At 35.5% G+C, this 21,008-nt stretch overlaps 1 pseudogene; it reads left to right on the forward strand.

The window, feature by feature from the left end:
- The first annotated feature begins 432 nt into the window (after positions 1-432).
- Positions 433-16,774, forward strand: LOC107685152 (ATP-dependent RNA helicase Dhx29-like; annotated as a pseudogene).
- Positions 16,775-21,008: the final 4,234 nt, after the last annotated feature.

Consider the following 21,008-nt stretch of genomic DNA (forward strand, 5'->3'; position numbering starts at 1 on the left):
TTATTTAAGAAAATGTTGAGTTTGGAATTTAATTAGTTTTATTGAAACACTTTTCAAGCGACAGGTTTTAATAAATAAAACCACACAATCTTTTTCTTAGTACTGTTTTTTTTTGAGTAAATAATAAACTTTATTATTGTTGTTTATCATTGTTATTTATTAAATGTTTGTACATTTACTTTGTGTGTAAAACTAATAGATGGGTCCAGTCATTCTTAATAATTCAACAATTATTTTGTCTAAAGTGTTTAAAGAAATCGTCCTAACTATATATTGTTATTTCCAAAATAAATCCTAATCGATTTAAAAGTCATTATATTTTCACTATAACACTTCGCTCATGCATAAAGTAAAAATCCGAAGTTTTCAGAAGTACCCGCTGAACTTTTATTTTGAAAGACGCTCCACTAGTTTGTTTCCGTCTTCACAGCCGCTAATAGAGTTGGCTTGGCTGAGTCTTCTTCATTTTCCAGCTTCAAACATGTACATTATACGTGTTTTTGTTTATAGTAGTGTGGATTATTTTGTGTATTGATCAGTAACAAACACTTGAACTGGCTGTTTTCGCAATGGGTGGGAAGAAGAAGAAGTCTGCAGCAGTCCTCACTGTTAATGCGACCAATGCAGCATCTGAACCCACCGGCAAAAACCAGCCTCACAGACCAAACAACGAGAAATCATCCTCGAAGGAAAACAAACCCAGAGGTCAGACTTCGTTTTAAAGGTTGCTTCTAATGTGTGATAAGCAACGTTATATGATTAAATATGACAATATACGAATCAAAATGTTTCTGCTTATTTGAATTCAGATGCACGGTGTAATGTAATAATCAATGAGTTATTATACAGTAAGTGTTGCATATGTTTCACGTCCTGACAGTTTGTCTGCAAATGTCTTTAATATTGTTTTTTCTTTTAGCTCCCAAAACATATAGTCTTAACACTAATGCACAGACTGACACTAGCAGTGTGTCTGATAAATCAGTACTGAAGGTAAGTCTCGCATTAAAGAGATCACATATGATTTTCCTTCAATCAGTGTGCTATGAAAACATACTCTATCTTCCAGTCTAAAAATAAAATTTGTTAAAATGGATCTACATAAACAACTTTTAATTTATGTGGTTATGCAATTTTCTGACAAATGAATGCATTTGAGCACATAAATGCCCTAATGTACACTACCGTTGAGAGAAACTTTGGATCAGTAAGAATTTTTAAAAATAAATTAATGCTATTATTTAGCAAGGACTCATTCAATTGATCAAACGTGACAATAAAGACATTTATAATATTACAAAATATTTCTATTTTAAATAAATGCGGTTCTTTTGAACTTCGTTCATCAAAAACATCCTCAAAAATGGAAATATTCTGTTTTTAACACTGATAATAATAAGAAATGTTTATTGAGCAGTGAATCAGAAAACCATAAATATTTGAAAAATTATATTTCACAGTATTTCTGTTTTTACTGCATTTTTGATCAAATAAATGCAGCCTTGGTTGAGTAGAAGAGACTCTTTTTCAAAACATTAAAAATTCGTACTGACCCCAAATTTTAAACATTTGTGTGAATATAAACGTCTTTTATTGACAATATCTGTCAACGCCTTGCCTTACTATACTAATTGTTTTTTGCATGTTTGAAGGTTGTTATCCAACCAGAACTGGAGAAGAAGGAGATCAAGTTGATTAATGATTACAGACAAGAACATGCTGATAAAGGACCGATATCTGGCAGACTCACCTTCAAAAAGTTGCTGGTAAGTCTTTTCCGTTTCATCTTTAATTGCAAAAAATAAATAATATACTTCGTTATTTATAATCTAAGATGATCTAAAGGACATCTATCATATATTGTTTGGCAGGATTTGTATACAGCCCTGCAGATGTTCCAGTTTAAGACCGAGCACATCGAGGAGGCCATGAAGAGCAGTATGCTGTATGGAGGCGATCTGCACTCAGCGCTCGACTGGCTCTGTCTGAATCTCAGAGACGGTAAAAGGTTCAGATTGTAATCAGAAAACGTAAGTTCTGCTCTTAAGTTCTTAACTTAAGTTTTTCGCTTTTCCATAATTAAAGATGAGCTACCGGAAGGATTCAGCCAAAAGATGCAGGAGGAGAAACAGAAGACTCGCCCCAAGTTTCAGGCTCCTAAAGAGGACGAGAAACAAACGGTGGCCAAAAAAGAAGCATCTAAAGAGGACGAGAAACCAAAGGCAAAGGTGTGTTAAAGTGTCATGAGAATCTCATTTTCCTTAAAGGAATAGTTCACCCAAAAATGAAAATTTGCTGACAGTTTACTCACTCTCAGGCCATCCAAGATGTAGATGAGTTTGTTTCTTCATGGGAACAGATTTGGAGAAATGTAACATTACATCACTTGCTCACCAATGGATCCTCTGCAGTGAATGGGTGCCGTCAGAATGAGAGTCCAAACAGCTGATAAAAACATCACAATAATCCACAAGTAACCCACACCCCTCCAGTCCATCAGTTAATGTCTACAAAATCTGTGCATTTGTAAGAAACTTCAAACTGTCTCTTCTGGCCAAAATATGCATCCATAATCCATTCTAACACATTCTTCACCTCCAGTGAAAAGTCCATCCCCTGTTGTCCTCCCACATCAAAATCCACACACATATTTGTTTAGATCTGTTTTGGACTGTTTTCACTTGTAAACGGTGCTTGATCTGTGCATATTTCTCTCTTGATTCAGACAAGAGAAAGCAATATTATGGATTATAGAAAATATATGGATTCATATTTTAGGAGGAAACAATGGTTTGAATGTTTTTTTCTTACAAACACATAGCTCTTCATTTCACAAGATGTTAACTGATGGACTGGAGTGGTGTGGATTACTTGTGGATTATTGTGATGTTTTTCTTATCTGCAGAGGATCCACTGGTGAGCAAGTGATGTAATGCTACATTTCTCCAAATCTGTTCCCATGAAGAAACAAACTCTTCTACTTCTTATATGGCCTAACGGTGGGTAAATTTTCAGCACATTTTCATTTTGGGTGAACTATTCACTCAATCTTTTGAGATTTAAAAAAGCTCAAAAAACATTTTATTTAATGAAAGACTTCTGTAAAAGACAACGGTGGCAGTATGAAGGAGTGGATACTGCGCTACGCTGAACACGCTGAACAGCAGAGCAGTGAAGAAGATGAAAACAAGGACGCAAGTCTGTTTAACCCAGAGCTGGAGGAGCTGGAGGAGACTGTGAGTTTTACTCAATCTGGTTTCCGCATGTCACTATTACATCAGCAGCTTCCCGTAAGTTCTCATGCTCTTCCTGCAGAATGACAGATACCTGCTGCTGGCCGCTCAGCTGTATGATGCGAAAGAGATGGCTGCAGAATCTAAAGCCAAGAAAGACAAAGCAGGGCAGAGGACAGCGCAAGATCGGATCAGAGTCATCCAGCAAGGTCTCTGCAGTGTTTTCTATCTTTCAGGGCATTTGTTCATTGTAGAACTTGAGAAAGTGTTGCATGAATTTGTTTCTCAACAGTGTTTGTTCACATTACAGAAATGAAGTCTTTGGAGAGTCATCCAATGTTTAACTCTGCTGTCAAAGTTAAAGACGCTCCTAAAGAGGAAAAGAAGCCAGTTGCACTCACTGATGGCAAGGAGGAACTCAACTTCAATCTCTTCGAGCAAGCAGACACACCGCCAGCAGAAAAAGGTAAGATTATTTTTGTATCATTGTGTCATTACAATGTATCCTTTTTTATTTATTTTTGTTTAGTTTAATTTTATTTATTTTTTAATGATGTTGATTTTTATTTTATGATATTTATATTGCATTGTTTATGTTGTTATTTCATGCTGTTATTGTATTGTGCTTATTTTGTGTTTTTTATTTTATGCCATGTTATGCTATTTTATTTTTTGTATTATTATGTAGCTTGTGGTATATTTGCATGATTTGTTTATTTTATTTATTTTTCATTTTATTTTGATATTTTATTGTGTTTGTTGTTATTATTTTAATGTTTGCCATTTTTATGTTATTTACATTTTATGCTGTTATGTTTTATGTTTTATACATTTGTATAAAACGAGTAAAAGTTTTTTAACGTGTTTTGCGTTTTTTATTATATTTTGTATTATAGTTCTATTTTGTTATTTTACATTATTGTATGTGGTGCTTGATCTGTGCATATTTCTCTCTTGATTCAGACAAGAGAAAGCAATATTATGGATTATAGAAAATATATGGATTCATATTTTAGGAGGAAACAATGGTTTGAATGTTTTTTTCTTACAAACACATAGCTCTTCATTTCACAAGATGTTAACTGATGGACTGGAGTGGTGTGGATTACTTGTGGATTATTGTGATGTTTTTATCAGCTGTTTGGACTCTCATTCTGGCGGCACCCATTCACTGCAGAGGATCCACTGGTGAGCAAGTGATGTAATGCTACATTTCTCCAAATCTGTTCCCATGAAGAAACAAACTCTTCTACTTCTTATATGGCCTAACGGTGGGTAAATTTTCAGCACATTTTCATTTTGGGTGAACTATTCACTCAATCTTTTGAGATTTAAAAAAGCTCAAAAAACATTTTATTTAATGAAAGACTTCTGTAAAAGACAACGGTGGCAGTATGAAGGAGTGGATACTGCGCTACGCTGAACAGTCTGAAGATCAGAGCAGTGAAGAAGATGAAAACAAGGACGCAAGTCTGTTTAACCCAGAGCTGGAGGAGAAGTTTGATCCTGTGAGTTTTACTCAATCTGGTTTCCGCATGTCACTATTACATCAGCAGCTTCCCGTAAGTTCTCATGCTCTTCCTGCAGAATGACAGATACCTGCTGCTGGCCGCTCAGCTGTATGATGCGAAGGAGATGGCCGCAGAATTTAAAGCCAAGAAAGACAAAGCGGGGCAGAGGACTGCACAAGATCAGATCAGAGTCATCCAGCAAGGTCTCAGTGCCTGCAGTGTTTTCTACCTTTCAGGGTATTTGTTCATTGTAGAACTTGAGAAAATGTTATCATGAGTTTGTTTCTCAACAGTGTTTGTTTACATTACAGAAATGAAGTCTTTGGAGAGTCATCCAATGTTTAACTCAGCTATCAAAGTTAAAGACACTCCCAAAGAGGAAAAGAAGCCAGTTACACTCACTGATGGCAAGGAGGAACTCAACTTCAGCCTCTTTGAGCAAGCAGACACACCGCCAGCAGAAAAAAGTAAGAGAATTTTTATATAATCATTACAGTGTATCGTTTACAAAAAAATTGTTTTATTAATTTTTTTATAATGTTGATTTTAATTTTGTGATATTTATGATATATGTATGTGTTGCTTTGTTTTTATGTTGTTATTTTATGCTTTGTTATGCTGTTTATTTATTTCTATATTTTATTGTTTGTGACAATATAATAACATATAATAATATATTGTTATTTTGCATGATTTTGTTTTATTTATTTTTAGTTTGATTGTATTTGTTATGTTATTATTTTAATGTTTGACATCTTTCTATTTTATTTAAATTTTATGCTGATATTTTCAGTTTACTTTGTGTTATTTTATTTTGTCATTGTTTCATGTTTTTTTTATGTGTTTTATACATTTTTTTATAAAACAACTAAAACATTTTTATAACATTTGTTTTATTGTTTTTTTTATCATATTTTTATATGATTCTATTTTGTTATTTTACATTATTGTTTGTGTAGGGTTTTATTTATATTTTATTTTTTTACTTTTTTATTGTTGTTATTTTCTTGCATTTTTTTGTATTTGTTTTTTTGTTGTTGTTTTATTTTGTGCTGTTGTACTATTTTATGTTTTGTTATATTGTGATTTTTTTTTTTTACACCATTTTAATTTACATTTGTTATGTTATTTTAATATTTTACTTCTTTGTTTATTTTATTTTGGTTATTTTATTTGATCCTATATGTCATGATTTTTAATGTTTTTTTTATTTTTTTATTTTATGATATTTTTTTTTTGTTTTATATCATTAAATTTAATCATTGTTTTGTTTTGTGCTCTGCTGTGCTGTGATTGTGCCTATGTAGTGCATTGCCAGATATGAGGGTTTTTCTTTTTCTAATGTCTTGAGTTATTTTTAACCGTGTCAGTCTGATTTGTCATTGTTGATGCTCTAGCTAAGAAAAAGAAGAACGAGCCCAAAGATATTCGTAACTTTGACTACACGTCAAGGAGCTGGACTGGCAAGTCGCCAAAACAGTTTCTGATTGATTGGTGCAGGAAGAACCTCCCGAAGAGCCCTCCACCATCCTTTGAGAAAGTTGCAGTCGAAAGATATTGGAAATGCAGGTATGTTGCATTAAAATTGCATCTTGATTCTGATTGTATAGTGAATGCAGATTTGATTGTCCGATTATGTGTCATTCCTGTCAGAGTTCGCATTCAGAGGCCTAATGATGTTTTGGAGGTTTGTCCCACTATCCTGACTGAGGACGGCATGCAGGCCCAGCACTTAGGAGCCACGCTGGCCCTTTATAACCTAGTCAAAGCACAGGTGAGTTTTAAAGCACTACATTCACATATTAGACAAATAGTTGCTTGCTTTATGTATTTCATTCATTTTATCCGTCCTTTGATCTCCATTAGTCGGTTCATCAGCTTCTGCCATCCAGGAGGACCACGAGCCCCAGTGCGGAGGAAGCTTTGTGGCGGAGGAGACGTCCCGGAGACTGTTCCTCAAACTGCGGAGCTCGGCTCTGGCTCGCAGGCTGCTGGTCGAGAGGGAACAGCTGCCTGTTTTCCAGCACCGTCAGCAGGTGCTCGAGGCTCTGCGGTGCCACCGTGTGCTGGTGATCGCTGGGGAGACGGGAAGCGGGAAGAGCACACAGATTCCTCAGTTCATCCTGGAGGAGCTCCTGGCTAATGGGGAGGCCGCGCAGCCTTGCGATGTGGTGGTGACACAACCCAGAAGGATTTCAGCCACGAGTCTGGCCAGCAGGGTGTCGCAGGAGCTGGGGAGCGAGGACGGACCGGGAGGCAAGGTTAGATCTCAGGAAGTTAACTTTTGAAACAGTTTATGTGGAAAAACGTAAACCTTGTTTTTAATGGTGTTCATCCTAATATGTGAGGTGGTATGCGATAGTAGTCAAACTTCTGGGCTGATAACCACAAAAGAGACACACGAGGCTTACGCTAACACCCTTTGGCATGGTTTCACAGACAGGGCTTAGACTAAGCCAGGATTAGGCCATAGTTCAATTAGGACATTTAAGTAATTTTTCATCTCAAGGATGATCAGAAGAAATGGACAGCACCTGAGTTAAATATATGAGTGTCACAGCAAAGGGTCTGAATACTTAGGACCATGTGATATTTCAGTTTTTCTTTTTTAATAAATCTGCAAAAATGTCAACAATTCTGTGTTTTTCTGTCAATATGGGGTGCTGTGTGTACATTAATGAGGAAAAAAAATTAACTTAAATGATTTTAGCAAATGGCTGCAATATAACAAAGAGTGAAAAATTGAAGGGGGTCTGAATACTTTCCGTACCCACTGTATATATTTTTTGTCTCTCAGGTGAAAAGGAAAAAATCTATGTATTATTTTAACATATTTTTTGGAGTAAATGTTTGGAATAAATGTAAAGTTAAGTATTAATAATATATGTATTAATGCAAATTAATAATTAATAAGTAATCATTTTATGAAATGGGTCAGTGACTACGCTCATTATTTTTGTCTGGATCTATTCATTTATTCAAAAATAGATTTAGAAATGCAGTTACATGCATATAATGACTTGAATAAACCTCTTGATGTGCATGTTTATAATTAATTACAATAAATTTTTGCTATTTTTTAGGGTGTGGGGAGATTACAAATGTCAGTGTGATACAACTGTCCTTATTATAATAAAGAAATAAAACTCATTAAAAGGGTGAAATTCTTGAAAAGCAAATATTCTTATGTATTTTGGCTTAATCCTTTGTTGTTGTTGTTGTTGTTGTTGTTGTTTATATAAAATATTTGAACAAAACTGCTTAATTTTTATCAAGTTAAACCCTTATTAAGCATTTGGACATTATTATTATTATTTATATTTTAGATAAAAATTTAAAAATATATATATAAAATAAAAAATATATATATCCGAACCAATTATATCCACCAAATCAAAATCATAACATGTTGTGCGACCACCCAAAAAAAAAGGGGGGGAAAAAGTACATTATAGGGAATTTATACAGAATTTAATATGAAATCATATCATAGAGAGGGACCCCATGACTATCAAGGTTAGACAGTGTCTGAAAATGTCATTTTTGTTTGTTTGGTTGTAACGTCATGTGGTGCGACTCTCCAAAAACGTAATTATATTTATGAATTAATAATGAATGATATTTGGGAACATAAAATACTAGAGTGTACGTAAAAAAAAAGATTACTTTAGAGTTACACCACATTACATTTTTAGAGTTATTAAATTTATATTTTTCTTTTTGATTTTTCAAAACCATTTCTAAGAACTTGACGCGTGCAAAATGTGCAAAATAAGTCGAAACAACTGCAGTAAAATTGTCGTAATGGTAGTTTAAGGCAGAGACACCATAGTAATATCATGGAGTATTTGCATTACAGAGTTCACTGTGTGGATACCAAATCCGAATGGAGAACCGCTCAGGGGACGCCACTCGACTGCTGTACTGCACCACTGGAGTTCTGCTGCGCAAACTACAGCAGGACCGGCTCCTCAGCTCCCTCACACACATCATCGTGGATGAGGTGATGCTCACATATATCTATGAATATGCCTACAGTGTACACTTAACGCTGGACCGTTTAACCCCAAAATCGTCTCAATATTTTAGGTTCATGAGCGGAGCGTCCAGTCAGATTTTCTCCTCACCATACTGAAAGAAGTGGTTCATAAGCGCTCAGATCTGCATTTGATATTGATGAGCGCTACAGTCGACTGTCAAAAGTTTGCCAACTACTTCAACCGCTGTCCTGTGGTCACCATACCTGGCAGAACTTTCCCTGTGGAGGCAAGATTATATCTAAATATATACTAACATACTGTAGCATTAGTAATTTGATGAAAGTTTTGTATATGCATCATTTATTTTATGTTATAAATTATTTTATTTTGTGTAATGTTTTACAAATAAGCAAAAGTAATGACAAATTGTGGTGGTAGGTGTTTCACCTGGAGGATATTGTGGAGGAGACGGGTTACGTTCTGGAGCAGGACTCGGAGTACAGTCAGAAGTTTGTGGAGGAGGAAGAGGAGGTCAGCATCAACATCACACAGAAAGGAGGAAAGACTCTTCAGCACCAGGTTGGGACAGAAATCCGGAAGAATTTCATCAATTCCAGAAGAATCTGTCTATCTGTATCTTACATTAGTTAGAATGCGTAAGGCTGTTCTGTGGCGTTTCATTGCAGGCGTCTATTGTTTTGTAAATGTTTGTTCTGTTATTGTGTTCAGGAGCTGATCGTGAGGGACTCTGGCTCAGGCTGGGATCTGAGCCCTGAGCTGGATCACTTCAGCAACCGGACGCGATACGTCCTGCAGTATGAACCCCAATAAGATAAATATGGATCTGATATTAGACCTACTGGAATATCTGGGTAATATAAGACACATACTGTACTGTAAGCACAGAGTCAGCAATCATAGTGACTGAATATGTAGCTCATTAGGATCCATACTGTATTATTAGTAGTGTTTGCTAATGCAAACAGCACTCATATTTTCCTCAAAGAAATCTACTTTTCAATGGTTTTAACGAGTAAATGAAGTATCTCTGGTTCTTTTTCTCAGATAAATCACCTCAGTTTCGTGATGCGGTTCTGATCTTCCTCCCAGGCCTGGCTCATATTCAACAGCTGTATGATCTACTAACCACTGACAAGAGGTTCAGTTCAAAGGACAGGTAACTCCAGCCTAAATTTACTTTAAAGGAATAGTTCACCCCAAAAAAGAAAATGTACACTCAGGCCATCCAAGATGTAGATGAGTTTGTTTCTTCATCAGAACAGTTTTGGGAAATGTAGCATTGCATCACTTGCTCACCAATGGATCCTCTGCAGTGAATGGGTGCCGTCAGAATGAGAGTCCAAACAGCTGATAAAAACATCACAATAATCCAGAAGCAAACCACGACTCCAATCCATCAGTGAACGTCTTGTGTAGTGAAAAGCTGCGTGTTTGTAAGAAACAAATCCATCATTAAGACATTTTTAACTTCAAACTGTTGCCTCTGGCTAAAATATGATTCCTCTATAATTTTGCTTTCTCCAGTGAAAAAGTTGTCTCATCTGAATCAGGAAAGAAATCTGCACAGACCAAGCACTGTTTACATTATAAAACAGTTCTGATCAAATATGTGTGTGGATTTTGATGTGAGAGGACAATGGGGGATGGACTTTCACACTGGAGGAAGCGATAAAGCGATTATTATGGATAAAGGACTGGTTAAAATGCTTTAATGATGGATTTGTTTGTGGAAAAATTAGCATATCACTCCTGTATTAAGAGAACTACACTGGCTGCCGGTTTCTTATAGGATTGATTTTAATATATTATTATTTGTTTTTAAAGCCTTACATGGCACAGCTCCATCATATATAGCCGATCTGATCCAGTTGAAGAAACGTTACGTTCTGAGTCATTGAATCTCTTAGTGGTTCTGCGGATGTACCGGAAAACGAGAGGAGACCGCTCCTTTGCGGCCGCTGCTCCTAGGCTGTGGAATGGTTTACCTCATTATATCCAGTAGTGCTCCACTCTTAGAGAGTTTAAACGACATTTAAAATCGTATTTTTTTTATTGTGGCGTTTGAGCATACATGAGTACTGTGTTAGGGGTGAAACGGGTTTTTACCAATTGCCTCATTGAATCTGAGGTTTTGTTTATGTTTGTGTACTGTTATGATATAGAATTTGAAAGTGATTCTATTATTATTCTGCATTGTCTCATGTACAGCACTGTGGTCAACATTTGTTGTGTTAATATGTGCTTTATAAATAAAGTGAACATTGAACACTTGGACTCTCATTCTGACGGCACCCATTCACTGCAGAGAGGATCCATTGGTGAGCAAGTGATGTAATGCTACATTTCTCCAAATCTGTTCCCATGAAGAAACAAACTACATCTTGGATGGCCTGAATGTGCGAAATGTTTCACTTTTCAATACTTTAATTTTTGGGTGATTCCTTTAACTTTAGATATTAGTCAGAGAAGATGCCGTATTTAAGTTGACAAGAACAAAAAGTTCTGAGGGACACAAGTACAGTCCATTCAACTGGAGTGTCCTTTTTTTAGCTGGCAAAACATTGAAAATTCATATTTTATCATTTTTGTCAAATTGAATACGGCATAAAGCTTTTTACATTTTTTATTTATACTGTGTTTGCTTCTAGATATAAGCTGGTTGCCCTTCACTCCACACTGTCATCTCAGGACCAGTCTTCTGCATTTACACTGCCACCTCCTGGAATGAGAAAGGTACTGCAATATATTAGTGTTAATATGGCTTCATTTAGAATAGCATACTACATACAGGGATTAAAGTTCTGTAGCTACCACGGATTTCCGTCTGACCAGTCACTTGCTTCATTCCTGAATGATTCAGCCGTTCGAACGTATCAATTGAATGAATGATTCAGTGATAAAATCAGTTACTTGCCTCCACCTGCTGGCGGATTTAGTTTCATTTTTAGCATATCATTTCAGTTATTTAAATGATATTTCTGTATTCAAAATTTTATATTTAAAACATTATGAAAACATTATGAACTGACGGAAATCCGTCGTAGCGACGGAACTTTAATCCCTTTACATACTACCCTTACTATTTCTGCAGTATGTAATATGTATATTCATATTCTCTTGAAGATTGTTCTGTCCACAAACATTGCTGAGACTGGTGTCACCATTCCTGATGTGGTCTTCGTCATCGACACAGGAAAAACTAAAGAGAATCGGTGAGCCGGGCCAGATAATGTCTGAAATGTTATCTGTCTATGATCTGATGCTTTTGAATGTTACCGTTGACCTTCTGTTTCTGGTTTCAGGTATCATGAAAGCAGTCAGATGAGCTCTCTGGTGGAGACGTTTGTGAGTAAAGCCAGCGCTCTGCAGAGGCAGGGGAGGGCAGGACGTGTTCAAGAGGGCTTCTGTTTCCGCCTTTACCCCAAATTCAGGTACACCGCCACTGAGGTGCTTTACAGATTGTGGCACATAGAGTAGCAACCTTCCATTTGGTGGTCTGTTTTGTTTGCCAATGCGCATATTTTAGGGAGGAAATTTAATAAGAGTAAATGTATATCACTATATAGTTATTTGGTTATTATATATTTAGAACTATATAGTTATTATTGTTTTTACTTGTCATTAGTTAACTACATTGGTTTAAACTAAAAAAAAATATTTCTAAACCATTTTAGTCCTAATTTGACAATTTTAACATTTATTAATACATTATTAAAATCAATAATTGTATAGGTTAATATCTGTTAATATTATATTATGGATCTGATTTAACGTGAGCTAGCAATGGACATGTCACAGCCATATCACCCTGTAGCCCAAGACTGGTTGCCCCTTCATTCATTCATTCATTCAACAGCTGTAATTTTATTAACTAACATTAACAAAGATTAATAAATAAATGCTGTTACAAATGTATTGCTTTTTTTTTTTTTAATGTGTCCTTAGAGTAAAGTGTTAAAAGCATTTAGAGTGCAAAAATTGATAGATTTCTAAATTCTGATTTATGTATGTATTTTATAAATGTGCAGTGTATATACTGTCATACCGCACATGTCTGTTTTTCCCACTCCAGATTTGAGAGCTTCATTGACTACTCCATTCCTGAGATTCTCAGAGTGCCTTTGGAGGAGCTTTGCCTTCATATTATGTTAAGTACCAACTTTGTCTTTTGAAACTACTTTACTGTTAGTTTGTGGTTGGTAAGATTTTTTTTACTGTTTTTGCAAGGGGTCTCTTATGCTCACCAAGGCTGTATTTATTTGATCAAAAACAGCAAAAAGCAGTAATATTGTGAAATACTACTACAATTTAAAATTACTCTTTTCTATTTGAATATATATTCAAATGTAATTTATTCCCGTGATCAAAGCTGAATTTTCAGCATCATTACTCCAGTTTTCAGTGTCACATGATCCTTCAGAAATCATTCTAATATACTGATTTGCTGCTCAGTAACCATTTCTGATTATTATCAAAGTTGTGCTTCATATTTGTGTGAAAATCGTGATCATTTTTTCAGGATTTTCTGTTCAAAAGAATAGCATTCACTTGAAATATACATATTTTTTAACATTATTAAAGCATTTGCTGTCACTTTTAATCAATTTAACAAATTTAAAAAAAAGTCTGACCCCAAACTTTTGAATGTTCGTGTACATAAAGCATCTTTTTCCATTGGTAATAAACTGACTTCTGTCACCTCTCTCTCTATGTGTGAATAGAAGTGTGAATATGGTTCTCCAGAGGATTTCCTGTGTCGAGCTCTCGATGCACCTCGGCAGCAGGCTGTGTGTAATGCTGTCAGTCTGCTGAGGAAGATCGGCGCCTGCCAGCAAGATAGCTACACCCTTACGCCACTCGGCCATCACTTGGCCACCCTTCCTGTCAACGTCAAGATCGGCAAAATGCTCATCTTTGGTGCCATCTTTGGCTGCCTGGAACCCATTGTGAGCGTTTTTTGCCACATGTTACTAAATTTCTGTCATCATTTCTCACCCTCATGTCGTTCCAAGCATGCTGACTTTGTTTTTTTATATTATTAGGCCACCATCGCAGCGGCCATGTCTGAGAAGTCCCCCTTTGTTACTCCTATGAGCAGGAAGGAGGAGGCCAACCTGGCTAAATCTGGCTAAATCAGTCGCAAACTCAGATCACATGACCATCTACAGTGCTTACCTTGGGTAATCACACGTTCAACAGAACAGCACTGTATGGCGGTATGTGTAGAAAGGAAGTGAAATCATGGTAATGAAGTTACTGTTCACAGGTGGAAGAGCTCTCGGAGCGAGGGACCACGTGCTGAGGTGGCTTACTGCCGGTGACACTTCCTGAGCCGCACCGCTCTCATGACCATTGAGGTGACATCCTCTTACAGCTCCTAACACACTTGCTGATTCATTAGCAGTCATGATGATTTGACGAATGTACATCTGTTCTGCTAGAACTTGCATTGGTTAAGCTGCGTGTGTGCAGATAGGATTTAAAATGTTTATTTTTAGGGGTAATGATAAATTGGAGACAACAAGAGGAGAAATCTTTAAAAAAAAAAAAAAAAGTCGTTTAAAACACAAGTGCCATGTTTTAAAATTGTATTCTTGTTGGTTTCATACATTTTTTAAATACGTTTATATTATTTATACCAACAATTTTAGATTCATGTCTCTAAAATGTCATGTGGACTAACCATTATTATACAGTTATTGCAGTATAATTTATATACTTCAGATTTAGTAGTTTTGTTGCGTGCTTTTTGTAATTTTTATCATTTTTTCTATCTTCAATTTATTTTGATTTTAGTTTTAGTAATTTGGTACTTGAACTTAAACTTATTTATTTGCATTTTCAATTTTCTAATATTTATATTTATATTTTATTTTATATTTCTTTCACTTACCTAAAACATTTTTTTTTGTTATTTTAGTTAATAATAACGACAGTTATCCATCACTTTAAAGGTAATCACATTTAAAATACTAAAATAATAAAAGATTATACCTTCCACGTTTTCAAAGAGGTTTTTGAAGCATATTTGTACAGGTAAAAAGTATTTTTTAATGATATAACGAATCTCACAGTTTTTGAATCATTAATATAATCAAGTTGTAGTCTTTGTTCTCATAGATTTTTGAAAAACAAAACAAAAAATCGGATTAATGTCTCTAAAATGTCATGTGGTGTAACCATCCAGTGTTATTATAGTATTATTTATATACTATTTAAGAATTTGTGTGTATATATATTAAAATTATAAAGACTGTATATATGTATATATGCGTGTGTGTGTCAGTCTTTATTTACATTTTAATTTGTGTTTTGGTCATTTTATACATGCTTTTGTCATTTTTTTTTATTCGTTTTTTTTTTTATATTTCTATATTGCTTTATTTTGATTTCACTTTTAGTATGAGTACTTTAGTTAAATTTAGTATTTGAACTTAAGTATATAATTACATTTCTAATCTTCATCTATTATTTATATTTTTTATTTCAGCCTTATTTCAATTACCGAAAACATTTTGTATTATTTTTTAGATTTAGTTTATCCATCAAGTGAAAAGTTTAGAATACAAAATTTTTTTTTAAAATATCACATTTTTCTAGATAAAAGGTCTAAAATATGTGATATTGTTTCCTGTTTTGTGTTTTTCCTATGTTGCAGTCTTTGTCGGAGAACAGTTTTCAAATACTAATAATACTAAAACAAAATTTGGACTTTTTTGTAATCTCTAGACAGATATACACTTTTTTTGGTCATTTTTTTTAAACGTCAACAAATTTATGAATTCACAAATTAAAGTGTGTATTAAATTTTGAATTCATTTTAGAATAGTTAGAGGCAATACAATACAAACCGACCCATTACCATTTGGTGTTTAACAAGGTATTTAACTTCCTCAGGATGTGAAGCAGGAGCTCATTAGGATGGTGGAGCAGGCCGGTTTCATTGCTTCCAAGCCCAGCCGAACTCCTCGCTCTCGGCCTAAAGCCCTTGGCTCGCTCTCCCAGCAGGACGTCTCCGTCCTCAAAGCCGTGTTGACTGCGGGTCTGTATGACAGCGTGGGCCGTATCCTCTGCACTCCCTCTCTGGACGTTCAGGAGCGAGTGGCGTGTGTGGTTGAGACGGCTCAGGGAAAGGCCCACGTTCACCCCTCCTCAGTCAACCACTTCCTACAGACCCACGGTTGGCTGCTCTTCCAGGAAAAGGTGCGTTGGACTAGCTTTAATATATTACTGTGACCTTTCATGACGCTTTCTGAAAGAAGTCTCTTATTACCCTGATCATTCATACATTTGTGATTTGAACCACTATTTTCTTGTCTTGCCTGCAGGTGAAATACATGAAGGTGTTTCTAAGAGACACTACGTTGATCTCTCCTTTATCCATGCTGCTGTTTGGAGGTGATATTGACATGCAGCACAGGGAGAGACTCGTCTCTCTGGATGGATGGATCTATTTCCAGATGAGGGAAAGTTTTTGAATGCGTGTCTTGTTTCTCATTGGTTATCTGTGCATGGTTGATTGCCTGATTTGCATTGAACGCTTCATTGGCAGGAGCAGTGGTGCATCATAAAATGGTTGTCAAACTGTAAGATAACAGTTTACACTGTTTCATTTCCCATCAGGCTCCAGTCAGAATTGGCGTGATCTTCAAACACCTTCGCAAACTGATCGACTCCCTCCTGGAGAGGAAATTGGCCAACCCCAAAATTAATCTGGAAGGTAACTTATTGTTGAATAAATCTATATTATATTTATTTTATTTTGATTTGTTATTTTATTTTATCATTATATATTTGTAGAATAAGGGTGCAGTTTTTCTGCTGTGAACACATATGATGCCTTTTATGTTTATCCTTTTCAGATGAGAAAACCATACAAATCATCACAGAACTGATCAAGTCAGAAAACATGCTCTGAGGAAGTGCCCGTTTGTGCTCAATCATGAATGACTGAAATGCTGACAAACCTCACTGAGGGGTGAGAATGTAAATTATATTGCCAAACCAGAATAAAAATATTTTAAGACATTAAAATGGTATTCGTTAAATCCATTATCATAATAGACTGACAGTTGTTTTGTTTTTGTTTTTTTCCTTTAAGTCGGTAGGAATGCAGACGAACAATCTTGTGGTTATAATGTAATTGTTTTGTTATTGATAGAAGTGAATGCAATATCAAATTATGGTCTTGTAAATGTAACATTGTATGTAACTGGTTAAGATTCATGTCTCAAGTTTGACGTATAATTATTACAGATGAATAAATACAGACATTAAAACTTTAACTTGGGTAATTTCCCTTACACAGTGGACTTTGAGAATGGAATTTTATTCATATTATTTAGTACAAAAAAGGGCCTCAAAAAGCATTATGTCTTTTAGTGTAATAATGGTAATCTGATACTCTTTTAAAGGGGTCATAGGATGCGATTTCAATTTTTCCTTTCTCTTTGGAGTGTTACAAGCTCTTGGTGCATAAAGCAGATCTGTAAAGTTGCAAAGACTAAGGTCTCAAATTAGTGTACTTCCTGACAAACCCATCAACAACATAGTTGTTTCCAGCAGGGAAAGGTCTTCAACCACAAAGTGATCAGTGCTTCACTGCTAGACTAGACTAGACGAATAGAATAGAAAGGCCAGGTGGAAACTGTTGACAATGTAAAATGTTGCCGACATTAGGAATATTTAAAGAAATGTGCATCCTAAAACTTTATTCTCTTGTGACATTGCACTACGGAATGCTGTAAGAACGCAGTTGTTCTCTGAACACAAACAGCTATAGATCGCTTGTGAAGTATTAATCCCGGCACAGCAGCAGTGTCTGGAGTATTTATTATACCTGAGAAAAATGTGAATACTTGTTACTATCATTGTGTTTTGTCGTTATCAATGTAATACGTTTTATTATTGTTGTATTAGACTTTATAAATGATTATTTATCATTTTATGTATATTTTATTGTATATTATTGTAAAAAAAAAAAAAAAACAATTCTTATTGCAGTGCCGTTATTTTTATTTTGTATCTTATTCACAGGTGAGTGTCAATCCACTGACACATATTTGATGACACATGAAGACCACACAGATCTGGATCTCTCTCTAGATCTGAATAGACGGGTGGGTTCAATGCAGAAGCAGTTCATTTCTGTTTTAATTTGACAAATTTAAAGGTCATTGACTGATAGCTGACTTGTTGGGCCAAGTTTCCAAGGTTTATCCAAACTTTTGACCAAAAAAATGGAAGAAAGTCACACATAATACCAAAGTTCACCTGAAGGTTGTTCAAGGCCATGATCCATTATTTATTCCAAGATATGTGATGAATGTAGATGAACATAGATTTCCTTTTTTGTTTTTTGAAGTCAAAAACAGCCCTAGCCCAAGAATCAGCCAAAATATCCCACTATGAGCTCATTTATTCCCAAATCCTCCTCAGATAGGTGACTACATGTTCAAGATTCAAGATTTTTATTTGTCACATACATGGTTATATAGAGAATATATGACCAGCAGTGAAATGTAAGTCAGGTCCGCTCCATGGACAGTGCAATTATTAAAGAATACAAACACAAGAAAATTATATATAAATATAGATATGAAAAAAAAAAAACGAATAAAATAAAATGCGCAGGACAGTATTCTGTAGACTTCATAAATATTAAGATGTCTTTTGTCGTAAGTGATCAGTGCAGACGATATGTGTGTAAAAAGAGAGAGCAAAAGAAAGAAAAAAAGTAAATAAAAGCACAATCTAAGTGGAGCGACCTGGACGGCATCCGAACTCAGCGGCGCCATCTTGTATTTTACTCCGTGGATTTGCCATTGAAACTGAAACTGCTTGGCTTTTCTAAAAAAAAGCTTCTAAGAAGTTAGTCAAAGTGTGTTTTTTTCTTGGTCACAATTGTAACCAGTGACAGTCAACACATGCTCAATTTCTCAACCAAATAAGTCTAGCTGTACACACTAAAGTTACATAATATAAAAGCCAATGGTTTGTTAAACAGAAATGTATATTTCTTTTACATTTGACTTTGTTTTCATTTAATGTAACAAAACAGACCATTTTTCAAAGAGGTAAACTGGAATTAAATAGCTTTATTCATGTAAAAACTCCAAGTTTCTCACAAATGTAACCCATGGGATTAAGTGAGTTAAAAACATTTTAGAGAACTAGAATGAAAAAAATATTCACACACTGCAGCTGCTGATATCCACATAAAAAATGTCCTATGTGACATAATTGTCGACCACTTCTCTTTTTGGTGCGTTATATTGCTTAGTGACTCAGAAATGATTATCTTGCCTAAGCAAGTGTCATTCAGACCACAGTTTGTCAGTGCATCCCTATACTTGTGATTCAAATAACGGAGCAATCTATCCAGATTATGCTGCATGTGGTCCGATACATTGTTTCTTATGAAAATGCATGAGCGTGATAATGATTCTTTACTTGTTCAGGTATGCAAACTGAATGATTGTGAATGAGCTCATTCTGTGCATGATGTTTTGAGGGCACATGTTTGACTAGATCACCATGTGAATTACATTATCTCTGATGCTCACATACTTCACTAACTGTATTAGTGAGTAATAATCATGTGTCTCTCTCTGCAGCTTCATGCCACACTCAGGAGAAAGCAAGAGGAAATATCTGCCCTGAAGGAGACAAATGCCCCGCTGAGAAATCTGGCTAAGCAGACTGAACATTACGTCACAATACTAGATGTAAAGCATTTTTTTTCAGAAAATAATCAAGTGAATACATCAGAATTCCTTATATCCACATCTCACAATTCTGACCTCTTCTTAGAATTGAGAGTTTATATTTGAGGAAAACTCTGTATAAACTCAGAATTAAGAGGAGAACTGTTTTTTGTTTGTTTTTACCTTTTTAAAAATTAATCTTAGTAACAGGCTTCCATAGATTACAGAGATTATGAAAAAACAAATTCCAGAACTTGAAATCCCAACATAAATTCAGCATAAATTCAGAAATGTATCTTCTTACTGCACATTCCTGGACTTGTGAACGCTTCACCTGTGCATGTTATTCCAATGAAAAAAAAAAAAGATTGTCTTTGCTCCATTACAGTATGTAACACTCACTTTCACCATTCAGTTAATTCCCAACCAATTTTCTAACTGAATATCCTGTTTCACCCTGAAATTCACCATATTTTGAAATAAAATGCATTGTGAACAGCATTTTACTTTTTTATTTTTTCATTAAATATATAATTTTTATATTTATATATATTAAACAGTTTATGGGTGAAATGGGAATTATTTGCAGGTTTCGCATTATAAATATTACTATATCTTTAATATTAGAATTGAGACATAAACGCTGAATTGACCATTCAGAAGTCAGGACTGCAACTATGTTTTTCTAAACGGTTACATTACATTACACATGAATCTGTGAAACTTCAGCAGAGGGCAGTAAGACCTCCACATTTTCAGTGTCACACCCTCCAATGACTGTTTGTCAATTCCACTTCCTGTCTACTAGGTCCTGACAACATCATTCCAGAGGGACTCAGTATCTCACCGCACTCTTGTGAGGCCAACAGAGGATTATTCTTCTGAACACTCCTGGATCCCTCTGCTGACAGAGGAAGATCCATCTTCCACAGCTTTAACTAACTCCACCACTGACACAGAAAGGCCGACATCAGGGCTCAAGCGGCGGCTGTGGTCCAGCTGGAATGACCTTCTGTGTGAAGAAGCTGAGGACACCAGCTTGAACTGTCCATCAGGTTCCAAGCAGCCCAGGCTTGAAAATGAACTTGGACAGGTAGACTTGGAGCATCTGAAGGCCCAGCTGGACCAGGATCAACTGAGAAGATTCAGGCCTGACTCAGAATCAAAGCCTTGAGATGTCCTCTGAAGGTTTGATCGCACAGTGGGTGAACATATTTGGGGCGTTCCATGGGCTTCAGGTGATTACAGAAACCCCATCCGTCATATCTGATCTGAACATGAGTGGAGATGATGGAAAAGTGTGCTTTAAGACTGATATCAGGGACCACAGGGAAAGGCATTTACCTCTCACACACCAAGTGGATCTTGCAGGTTCCTTTGGGTTCCTAATGAGCACTGAACAGCTTTATGATTCCGAGTTGAATTTGTGAAAAATCAACAGTATTCCATGTAGATCAAAGGAACTTTGTTCATTTGAGCAAGGCTGCTTCTGAATTCCCACCGTTGGTCAACCTTTCAGTACACTTAAAAGTAAAGGTTCTTTATTGGCTTCCGTGA

This window comes from Sinocyclocheilus anshuiensis, unplaced genomic scaffold, assembly GCF_001515605.1.
Source record: "Sinocyclocheilus anshuiensis isolate Anshui unplaced genomic scaffold, SAMN03320099.WGS_v1.1 scaffold914, whole genome shotgun sequence".
Classification (NCBI taxonomy): Eukaryota; Metazoa; Chordata; class Actinopteri; order Cypriniformes; family Cyprinidae; genus Sinocyclocheilus; species Sinocyclocheilus anshuiensis.